Consider the following 11,812-nt stretch of genomic DNA (forward strand, 5'->3'; position numbering starts at 1 on the left):
CATCTTTCGATATAATATTTAGTCTCTTGTCTTCAGTTCCTGAAATCCCTTCAGAGTCATAAAGGTGAAATGGGTGTCTTCGTTTTTGTAACAAACTCCTTTCTACCACAACTGGGTTTATATTAATGATGGTGATTTTTGGAAAGCACTGAAGAATGAGGACTGGCTGCCAGAGGAACCAACTGTGAATAGAGGAGTGAGGCTTTTGGTCCCACCCCCTGATTTCTGGGGAAGTGTGTGTGTGTGTGTGTGTGTGCGCGTGTGGAGGGGTAGAGGTTGAATTAATCACCAATGGCCAATGAGTTCATCAATCATGTCTATGAATGAAGCCTTCACAACAACCCAAAAGAGGGACTTTGAGGAACTTGCATGTTGGAGAACCAGAATGGTTCCATGTGCCACTGCGAGGGGCCCCAAACTCCATGAAGACAGAAGTTCCTTTGTTCAGTACCTCACTCTCTGCATCTCTTCATCTGGCTGTTGATTCATATCCTTTAACATCCTTTGTAATAAATCGGTAATCTAATGAGTAAATGTTTTTTTTCTGAGTTCTGTGAGCTATTCTAGCAAATTAATCAAACACAAGGAGAGGGTTGTTGGAACCTCCCATTTGTAGTGTCTGAATTGGAGGGCAGTCTTATGGGACAGAACCCTTTACCTGTGGAATTGCTTCTATCTCTGGGTAGACAGTGTCAGAATTGAGTTGAATTCTCAGACACCTGTTGGTGATTGAGAATTGCTTCTTGGTATAAGGAAGCCTCTATGCACACACCTTGGAACTGGGTCCAGGAACTCTTCCCCATCATTACTGATGCAGTGCAAGAGGGGACTCTACAGGATTTGAATACAGTGGGAGGTCATTGAGGACCATCTTGGAAGCTTGCCACCACAGCATGTGAATGGATTACCCACTGAAGTTATTTTATACATTTAAAGAGATCACTGAGCTATATTATGAATAGAAAAAAGCAAGTTGCCTTTTTATATAATCTTAAATAAAAAAAAGAAACACAAAACCTATATATTTCTATTACACATACATGTGTAAATGTATAGAAGAAGATCTGGAAGGATACACTTAAAACTGTTAGTAGTGTTACCTCTGGGGAGGGAGGCGAAGTGAAATGTTGTGAAAGGGAACTTACCACTTTTGCACTTCATTTTTCTTTATGGTTTGAATCATTGTGTTACTGTTCTAAACCACCCAAAACTTAGTGGCGTAAACCCATAATCCTTTTATTCTGTTCACAGATTCTATGAGTCAGAAATTTGGACAGGACACGGTAGAACTGATTTGTTTCTGCTCCAGGATGTCTGGGGCCTAAGCTGGGAGACTAAAACAGCTGGGGTGACTACAGTTGTGGTGCCTGGGCCCAGATGACTGGAATGTTGGCCTCAGGTAGGACCATTGACTGGAATACCTACAAATGGCCTCTCAGTGTGGCTTGGGCTTCCTCACAGCATGGAAGTTATGTTCCAAAAAGAGGTGTCCCAGGAGGAAAGGAAGCATCTGGAAAGAGGATATTCCAAGAGAACCTAGGCACATGATCATGGCTGCTGCCTCTGAGACTCTTAGGTCCTTTATCTCTTGAACCTGAGCATCTCAGGGAAACTGAGATAACATGGCTATTACAACTTGTAATTTGTTGTTGTTGTTTCTTTTCTGTACCTGGAACCAAGCCCTTTTTATAAATATTTATGTATGGATTTATTTATTCCTCAAGCCTGTTCTAAAAAGGATTTGAAGAAGCTTATAAGAATTCATACAGCATAATCATATGATTAAAATACATGTAAATAGATCAAGAAACCAAGGTGAAGGGAAGGAAAGATCGAAACAGTAAATTGAGACCAGAGAAGTTAGTTCTTAACAATACATGCTGCAAAGTCTTAAGTAAATATTTGGCACTGCAGGGTTGGGAGGGATTATATGTTATTTGATCCAGTTCCCCAGCTGGCTCTTGAAATCCTTTTCCAACACCCTACCAGGTAGCCAGCTAGCCTCAGTTTGCACAAGTCCAGTAATGGGGACCTTACTACATTGCAAGGTAATTATAACTATTAGAAAGTGTGGACCCAGGAATCACAAACTCAAATGCTTCCAAGAGCCAGGTAGGCAATGAAAATGAATGAACCAGGTTAGTGTGGGGCTGGGAAGCATATTGCAAAGTGGAACTCACCCATCCAGTTTAACAGGGCAACTGCTACTCCCTCCTGTTGTTGTTGCCATGTGAGAACACAGGCCCAGTGTGGCCACACCTTTGGATATTTCAAGAAGCTGGAAATCCCAGTTTATGTGGGAAATCTCCTGGTTTTTAAAATGTTGGCAATTAATTCTCTATTTTATAAAACACTGAGCAGGCCAAATAAAACACAACTGTTTGTAGATGCTGCTCATGGTCTACCAGTGCATGGGTAGGGACAGGGATAACCAAGATTTATGGTTTGCCATAAATGAAACCTGTGGATGCATAGTCACTGGTCTGCTGAATATGCATCCACAGGTTTCATCTCCAATCGAATTTGTGTGTTTGTGTTTCCTCTCCAAGAGTCTTGGAGCCTCCAGTGAGGAGGGGAAGAGGATATTTTTTCGTCTTACTGCCTGAAAGATGCACCCAATATTTGCAGAGGACTTGAGAGAGATCAAAGGACAGCTGGGGCTACCTGGCTGTAGGCAGAGGTGAGAGTGTGGGCTCTGGGTTCACATGGTAATGACGTAACCTTGGCCAGTTTCCCCATCTGTTGCGCGGGAATGATGATGGTACCTTTTTAATTGGTGATTGTAAGGATTGTGTTTTGACTCATTATAAGTACTCCATAATGTCCTTTCTGGGACTTTCAGCTCTTCTGTTGAAGAGGAATTTGCACTCAAAAGTTTAATCAGCTCTTTGTTCTGCTTCTGTACATATGCTTGCTGCACAGGTGTTACTCGAAATGAACTAAAGACTCATCTTCCCTTTTGCTTGTTCTGTCTAAGCAACAAATGTTAACTATCTGTACCCCCTAGCAACTCCTGAGCTTTGTAACTCTTTGTAACTGCCTGCAACCCATAGCAACTCATGCGCTTTGTAACCATCTGAAGAAAAATTAACCAATAGGCCCATACCAAATAAGCTCTGTATAAGCAAAGTCGCAACTGAGCTCCCGGCCCAGATCTTCGGCTTGATTTCTCGCAGGTTGATTTTTACATTTCTGCAACACTGTGGCCTTCCTCTTGGTTTCCTTACCCTAGGCCACCACTTTATATCTGTGGGTTATGTCTCCCCCGCCATCACCCATGTACTCTTTTTCATTTCATCCCCTGATCCCATTTTCCTACTGGTCAAGAATGTGCCTTTGAAATTCTTTACTTCTTATGCTCCTTGAAAAAAGCCAAAAGGACCAAAGATAACACATACCTGATAAATGGCAAAGTTGGATCTCAAATCCAGGTCTGACTGACTCTCAAGTTCATGAACTTTGAAACCACACTGTGCTCCTAGGGCCAAATACTCACTGGTCGTGAGAAAGCAAGTGTCTTGCCCACCGCCCCACAGCCATCAGTGGCAGAACTGAAATCCAGACCCATATCTGTCTGGCTCCTTTACCCGGCACTCCCCAACTCCCATATAGAATCTTTAGTTTTCCCACATGGCTCTTTCCCTACATTTTCACTATATTTCACTATGTTATCAACTCCCCCACAAAAATTCTGTGAGGTCATCCAGCAGGAGTCATGCCCAATTTGTGGATGAGGAAACTGAGGCTCAGAGAGGGAAAGCAACTTATCCAAGGCCACACAGAATTGGTGGATTTTGCAGGTAGTCTAGAGATGAGGGGAGCCCAGCCTGGCCTGGTGTGGTGGCACTGAAGATGGAAAAATGTAGACAGGAGAAATATTTGAGAGACCAAGGGATATGCTGACAATGTGCTGACTGATTGGATGGGGGGAACGGGTGAAGAAAAGGGCGGGGTCAAGAATGATTCCTAAGTTTTTGGCTTGAGTGACCCGGTGGAGTCTAAATGGGAACTATCTCAGCAGCAGTTTGAGACGCAGGTCATTAGACAGATGTGAAAGCGCTTTAGGAAAGGTCAAAGGGCGCTGACGTCGTGTGGCGCGACCATGGCAGTGCATTCCACTTTACAGATGGGGAAACTGAGGCACTAGATACCGGTGAGTAAAGTCAGGTAACGTCGCTGTCTATTCACATTTCTTAGATGGGTGAGAGGACCAAGGCGTGTTGAACACCTACTGGGCCCCAATACCGTGCCGGCCCCGCCCCTCCTGGCAGACTTTTCCTGTCCGCCCTCTGTGTCCCAATAAAGTTATTGAAATTGACACGAGTTGCTAAGGAAGTGGGTCGCCGAGCCGGGTTGCTAAGGAAGTGAGCGGCTGCCGTCTCTCCCCATCCGGGGCAGCGGGGAATGGCTGAACCCAGGATTCGCCGCCGCCCCCGCCGCCGCCGCCCGCTTTTGGCTCTGACCGCAGGTGAGTTGGGGAGGGGCCCAGGAGCCAGCGGGGCAGGGCGGATCCCTCCAGCCGCCTGGGATCTTCCCGGAGGCCCGCGCTGGCGCCGTCGCCCAGCTTCGCTACTCCGCGAGTGGGAGCATCTCTGCCCTGCTTCCCCAGCATCCTCCAGCTGTCTGGGCGGCCTCGCCCCTCCTTCCCCGGGCGGAGGTGCGGCCAGATCCCCAGACCCTGCTGCGAGGGGTCAGGGTCCACCTTGGGGGGTCTAGGGCCTTGGTCAGGGACTTGGCTCAGGAGGGAGGCGAGGAAGCGAAAGCCTGGGGTCTGAACCTCGGCGCTTGCCCCAGCTCACTGTGTGACCTTGGGCAAGTCCCTCGCTCTCTCTGGCCTCAATTAATCTCTGTGTCCAAGGAAGTCGTAAGACTTGCTGCTCACAGTGGTTAAGATGATGAGTGTATATTGAAAGTTCCCTAAATTGAGAGAGAGAGAATTCTTAGGGCACCCTAGCCTGAGGGCCAAGAGTCCAGTTTGGAGTCTGAGTGTCTGCGTTTGAGACGCTGCATATCCAGTTAGTCATTGGGTGGCCTGGGGCAAGTTAATCTCTGAGCTTTTTCTTTATCTGTAAAATGAGTTAATGAACCACTGTGGGAATCCAATAAGACAGAGTAAGTCAAATAGCTTGGCGCATACTAAGTGCTCAACAAGCTATAGTGAGGCTTGCGAGGTGGTTTGGGCAAGGCTTCCAGATGACTTTAAGACAGGTTGGATTTAGGTGTGTAGAGTGTCAGTTCTTCTGGGTATTCCCCCCACTATTGACATCCCCCACCCTCAGTTTTACTTCTCCATTCTTCTCGGTGCAGGGGAGGTGGTGCGAACTGCAGGTAGCCCTGGTGGGTGAAACCCTGAGGTCAAGTCCTCGTAGATTGGTAAAGTTATGGTTTTACTTTCTACTTGGATCTTGTTGACCTTTCCAGAAGAAAAATGGTATCTTAACGTCTTTTGGAAAGTGCTTAAAGCATAATAGCTATTTACAAGTATGTGATTAAGAAGCACTTTTCGGGTACATTACCTCATTTAATCTTCACATAGACTTTGCCAGGTAGGTGGTGATATTATCTTCATTTCACAGCTGAGGAAAATGAGGCCCAGAAAGGTAAATGACTTGCCTAGGAATCTTATTAAGTGGTGGAGCTGGACACATTTCCAGGTAAATCCTGTATTTTCTCCCCTATACTCTGATTTCTTAACAGTAGCTCTTACCAAGCCACAAGGGTATTCTTTTGTTACTCTGTTGTGGCTACAGGCTTGTCTGCTAGTGGCAAGGAAATAAGATTTTACATAAAGCTTCATTTAAATAGATACCATCCTAAGCATGGACCTTAAAAAGAGCTGGAATTTTTAAGAGAGGATTCTCTTTCCCTCAGTCCCCTCCTCCTCAAAATGAGAGGAGCAGGCTAGATGATATCTGAAGGCCCTTTCAGTGCTGTTGTGCAATTCCAGTGGGGTGCTTCTGGTTTAAAAGCACGGAATCAGGCTGCCTAGGTTCCAGTCTTGGCTCTGCCATTTCCATGCTGAGCAGTTTACTTCTTTGTGCTGCAGTTCCCTCATCTGTAGAATGGGAATAATAATAATCTCTACCATGTGTGGATACTGTGAGGATTTATTTGAGTCTAATACAGGTAAAGTGCCTGACCATTTTAGTAAACATTAGCTATTGTTATTTAGGCTTAACATAGTACCAATGCTATACTTTATATTCTATTTATGGTTGGTGAATGAATAAATTAAAGTTTGTGCCGATAATAGCAAGTCTGTCAACCTCAGGGACACCGCAAGCTTAAAACAGTAACTGTCACAGTATTACATAAATGTCAGTATTATTACATGGGTTATTACATGGGAACCTGCAATCCTATGCCAGATTGGGTTCAGAGCAAAATGAAAGCTGATGTTAGGATGCTATCATGGTTTGGTAGCTTAACTTCCAGTTCAGGAAATGATTACTCAATCCCTCTGTGCCAAACAGTGGAGGATGGTGGAGATCAGCCCCGTCTCCCGATCCTTCACCTTAGAGCTTAGTTTGCAGATAACTAGCATTTGAAATAATTTAACGTCTTTAAATCAATTCATATCTTGTGTTTGCCCCTACAGCAGAGTAAAGCTCCTGATTCAGAGCTCTTCTTTTGTGTCCCTAGGCTTCTGTCGGGTGCCTGGGTAAGAAAACTCAGTTTCCCCTAAGCCCTTTCATCCATTGATACATGGGTCCCTGAGAAAGTGCCTTTTCCTTTGCTAGTTAATAATACACTGCTCTCTTTATGGTGCCTAATGGTTGACAAAGATGCTTAAATGTGCCTTCACTCATTTGTTCTTATCAATAACTCTGCAAGGAAGGTAAGGTGCAGATTGAGAGCCCCATTTTACTACGGCCATGCCATCCTGAATATGCCCAATTTCATCTGATCTCAGAAGCTAAGCAGGGTTGGACCTGGTTAGTACTTGGATGGGAGACCACCTAGGAAGACCAGGTGCTGTAGGAATTAAAAAACAAACAAACAAAAAACCCATTTTACTGTTGAGGGACCTGAGGTAAGAGGAGCCATACTGCTAGGACACGGCCCATTTCACATTGGAATCCAGGTTTTCGGGCTCCAAGTTCAGTGCTCTTACCCCTATGCTGCCTCAGTTTCATTCACTCAACATTTGCTGAGCACCTGACGTGTATCAGGCCCTGTTCTGGCCTGGGGATGTGATGGTAGTGAGGTAGATGAGGTCTTTGTTCTTATGCAACTTACATTCTAGTGACAGCAACAGAAAAATAAACCAATAAATGAAAAAGGTGATATGGATAGGAAGAAATACTGTGAAAACAATACAATAGTGATGCCATAGAGAGTAACTTCTTGAAGGGATTGGGGAGCTACCACTTAAATTGGGTGACCAGAGAGGGCCTCTCTAAGGAGGTGACATTTTTGCTGAGATTCACGGCCAGAAAGGACCCAACCATTTGAAAATGTTGCAGAAGGAACAGCAAGAGTAGAGTCTCTGAGATGGGAACAAGTTTGGTAAGTTCTGGGAGCTGAAAGGAGGCTTGAAGTGGCTGGAACAGGTGAGCTGGAGAGGAGTCAGGGAAGAATGGAACGGAGAGCCAATGTCAAGCTGGGGGTGAGGCCTCAGATCATATAGGGCCTTGTAGGCTAGAGTAAAGAGTACAGATTTTATTCTAAAAGCAATGGGAAGGCATCAAAGGCTTTAAGAAAGGGATGTGACATAATCTGTATTTTTGTTGTTTAAAAAATCACTTTGGCCTCTATGTGGTCAGTGGATTTTAAGGGGCATAAGAATAGAATCCAGGAGAGTAGTTTGGAGGCTAGGTGAGAAATGATGGTGGCCTTCTAGGGTGGTGGCAGTAGAGATGGTGTATAAGAGGATGTATTTTGTAAGTAGAACAAGCAGGACGGTGGTTGTGGGGATGAGCTAAAGGAATCAAGATGACTCCTGGGTTTTTGGCCTGCACAATTAGGTGGATGTTGGTGGTGCCATCTGCCTCTAAAATGATGAGAGAACTTTTTGGTAAGATGCCCTGTGAGGAAGAATTAGCTGTGATTCTGAACCCTTGGAGGAGAGGCGCAAGGTATAAACATAATATAGTCTGGGGAGGAGATCCCAGATTACAGCCAGGTGCTTCTAACTGAAACCTGCATCGTGGACATAAGCCCTGCTTTTATCGCAGTCTGGCTCTATGCCAGCTTGTGGAGTGGCAGGTGTGGGCTTTGCCAGGGCAGTGTCCATCTGTCTTGCGTTGTTGGCGTTGCTGTCCTAACTCAAGATCTTGGCTGACAAAGGCTGGAAGGAGACTAGCCAGTTCTGGGAGAGAAAATGAAATCACTAGTGAAGCTCACTCTCAGCGCCTCAAATGGCCACACTCTCCCTGCCAAAGTGGTTCTTTCCTTGGCCATCGAATGACATTCTAAAGTTTCAGAGGTTTTGATTTGGGAATCTCTTGAAAAGCTGTTGTGTTCTGCCAGAATTCCTAGAGGATTTTTTAATGGAGTATCTCTTCTGAGCAAGGGAATTCAAGCTTTCTTTTCATATATACTAATAGTTGCATGTGTAAATTTAGGCTTTACAGTGTTGTAAATTCAACATTGTAAATAGTGAGACGAATAATCCCACCACCTCCAGTTGTATAGCTTTGTTTGCAGTTTAGAATGCTCCTTCATCTCATTTACTAACGTTCAGTCGGTTGAGATCATATGGAATGTATATTATCCCCAGTTTACAGATGAAGCATTGTGATGCTGAGAAGTCATTCATCTTTGTCAATTATATTAAGTGCCACTTAGATGCTGGATTAGGTAGATCCTTGCTGCTCAAAGCGTGTTCTGCATGACAGAGATGCACACGTCCCCTGGAAGCTTGCTCGAAATGCACAATCTAAGCCTAGATCTAATAAACCAGTCTGCATTTTTACCAAGACCCCTTGGGTAAATTTCCTGTGCACGTTAAAGCTTGAGATGCACTCATTTGGTAATAAGTAGCAAAACTAGGGCTTGCCAATGATAGCGGTAATAAAAGTAATAGGAATAGCTAACGTTTATTGAGCCAAACACTGTTCTAGATACTTTACACATATTCTCTCATTTAGTCCTCACAGCAGCCCTGTAATTTGAGTAGTTACGATTCCCACTTTCCAGAAGAGGAAAGTAGAGGCACAGAAAGGTCAAATAACTTCCTCAAATCTGCTGACCCCAAGTCCATTGCTCTTTCTGCCACTCACTTGTTCATCTGTTTTGCAGATGGGCAGTACATTCCTGATGTCTTGTCAAAGGCCTTTTTCTTCTGTACCTGGGTAACTAATTTTAAATGCTTATGAAAAAAAGACTTCAAAGAATGTGTGAAGAAATCAGGGGAAAAACCTTTGAGCTATTTTAACGTAATAATGGGTGTCAGTTATTTGACTAATAGGCAACAAACAGATATCCAATTTGTAAGAGGGCTGCCTTTCACACTTAGTGGTCTCATTCAGGGCAGAAACAGCTGAAGCAGGTAGGAACTGTGAGCTTGTCTTCTGAGTCATTCAGCCTTCAACTGTTTCTTGATTCTGCTGATAATATCTACACTAAGTGAGAAAAGAGTGACTAAAGTCCTCTGTCACCGCAGACTAATTGCAAAAGATTCAATTTTATGGTGCCTTGGTTTTCTCTCTCTGCCCTGCAGGCTCATTATTTTCCTTTCAATATCTCCTTATCTCTCCAGAGTCTTAGAAAGATTTCTTGGTCAAGGTCTACACCCTCCAGGAAATTCTGGTTTGTAAAGGCAGTGGGATCTGGGTGGAGGTATAAATTCTAATAGCAGTTCTGCCACTTGCCGTGTGACCTGAGACAAATAACTCTACCTTCTCTGGCTTTCATCTCTCTACATGCAAAATAAGGACTTGGGAAAGTCTTCCACCCCTACCTGAAAGACTGAGCTTTGAGCTGGGTGATATTTTCTTCTTTCTTGGTGACTTCATGCTGGGCTTTCTCTCAGACCTTCATGGGTGGGACTTTTAGAGCATATTTCTTGGCAGTCTGAGATCACTACAGTCAATTCATCTTAGCATCACACATCTGCACTGCAGCTTGGGATGTTTGAGTTTAAGGCTCGGTTAGTCGTGGGAACACTTTGTGTCTCATTTTGTCACACTGATTGCAGACATTGAATTCTTCACATACAGGCAGATTTATCTTTAGCATGCTGGTTTATTTAAATCATAGTTTGCATTAGAGAGCACCAATGATGATTGTGGTGGGTGTGGTTTTCTTTTTAAAGTTTTTGGCAAAATATTTGCAGCACTTTGCACTATTTTTGCAGTACTTTGCCATATTTGAACATAATGTATAAGTAGAAGTGGGTCCAAGTGAAGTAAAAATTTTAATAGATTATTAGGAGTTGAGACTTGATGTGCTGTTACCCACTCTGAGGTCCTTCATATCACCTTTAGCAGTGGTTTCAGGATGGGCTTGCTTTGGGGCTTTTGTGGGAGACATAAGTTAACCAGAAACTAAAAGCTGATAGCACAGGCTCCAGCAGCTTAGTGGATTACAGTAATCATTACTTCATAACACATTTCGATAACCTAAGCAAAAAAATCTAGGTAGTAAATCATAAAAGATTCCATCCAGGTAAGAGAAAATGTCAGCTCAAGTTAACTTAAGGTGACCACAAGAAGATAGTTCTTGGTGGAAAAAAGTTACTGATTTTACAAGATCCGCAATAAAGAGTCAGATAATAGCCTAAGAAATATATAGTGTTTTTCCTTCCTTGTTTCTTCAATTGCCAGCATTTTTAATAGAGTTTTTTTTTTTTTTTTCCTTGATTAGAAAAACCATGAACTTCCATTGAGGAAAAATGAGGAAAATCCTGAAAAGATTAAATAAGATTCACCTGAAGTCCCAACACCCAGAAATAACTACTGTTAAACATCTTACTTTCCAAATACTAATATATTCCTAAATATATTTTTTATCTCATGAATTTGCGGTTCTTACCTATTTCCCTTATTGTCGTCGTTCAGCTAGTTTCTTTTTTCTTTTATGTTTTTTGTGGTCCTTTGGTTTTATTTTCTGGGATAAAAAATAGTATAGGCATACATGTTTTTACGTAGTTCTCTTGAAGATATCTTTCAAAATAACTTATCAAATGGCTTAATTCATGTCTCTTGATTATTAGTATTCATCAGTGTCACTGTCAGCCTTGAGTAATTGGTTGAAAATTTCAGAGCAGAATAAGTAACTTTTATGACTATGTTCTTAATCCCTGAGAATCATAATCATAACAGAAATATTTTATCCTTTCATCATAAATCTCTGGAAAGTAGCTGTGTTCGTTCATTGTTAATAGAGCAATGAGCAGTGTCGTAGAGGGTTAATCTGTATAAATTGGCTTCCACCTGTAAGGAAAGTTTCTGAAAATCATGGATATAAGTCAGGAAAAAAAAAAAAAAACAGAAGGAAGACGACCTAGACCATTCTGCTGCAGTAGTGATTATGCGAAGCCCATAACCTTTGTTCTCAGGGTTCCAGTGGAGTTTCTGTACTACATCTGTGCCAAAACTGCCACTGTGCAAAAGTGATGAGTGAGTCAGCAATGCTAAGTGCACTTACTCCACTCCAGATAACCACCAGAAGTCTGATCCAGAGGATTCGTGTCCCATGCATTTTGGGCTGAGTCTGGTAGGAAAGGATGGTCTAAACAAACATGTATGATGAGCCCACACCAAAGGTGAGCACAACTCCACATACATGTACAATAACAAAGATTATTTTCTGGAAGTTTGCCACAGTAGAATGTTATAAACCACTCAGCAATCCAAGTACAAGGCCA

The 11,812-nt window shown here is 43.2% G+C and overlaps 1 protein-coding gene and 2 pseudogenes across 1 annotated transcript in view; 2 read left to right on the top strand and 1 right to left on the bottom strand.

Annotated features, from left to right (window-relative positions):
- Nucleotides 1-4,338: 4,338 nt before the first annotated feature.
- Nucleotides 4,339-11,812, top strand: part of KIF3B (kinesin family member 3B) — a 36,508-nt gene continuing 29,034 nt past the window's right edge. The window contains exon 1 of the mRNA XM_011380157.2: nucleotides 4,339-4,468. The gene's annotated coding sequence lies outside the window, so the exon portion shown is untranslated. The remainder of the gene's footprint in view (nucleotides 4,469-11,812) is intronic.
- LOC111731624 lies at nucleotides 6,866-6,984 on the top strand (annotated as a pseudogene).
- On the bottom strand, nucleotides 10,820-11,805 carry LOC105305514 (annotated as a pseudogene).

Source organism: Pteropus vampyrus, unplaced genomic scaffold, assembly GCF_000151845.1.
Source record: "Pteropus vampyrus isolate Shadow unplaced genomic scaffold, Pvam_2.0 Scaffold388, whole genome shotgun sequence".
NCBI classification, from domain to species: Eukaryota; Metazoa; Chordata; class Mammalia; order Chiroptera; family Pteropodidae; genus Pteropus; species Pteropus vampyrus.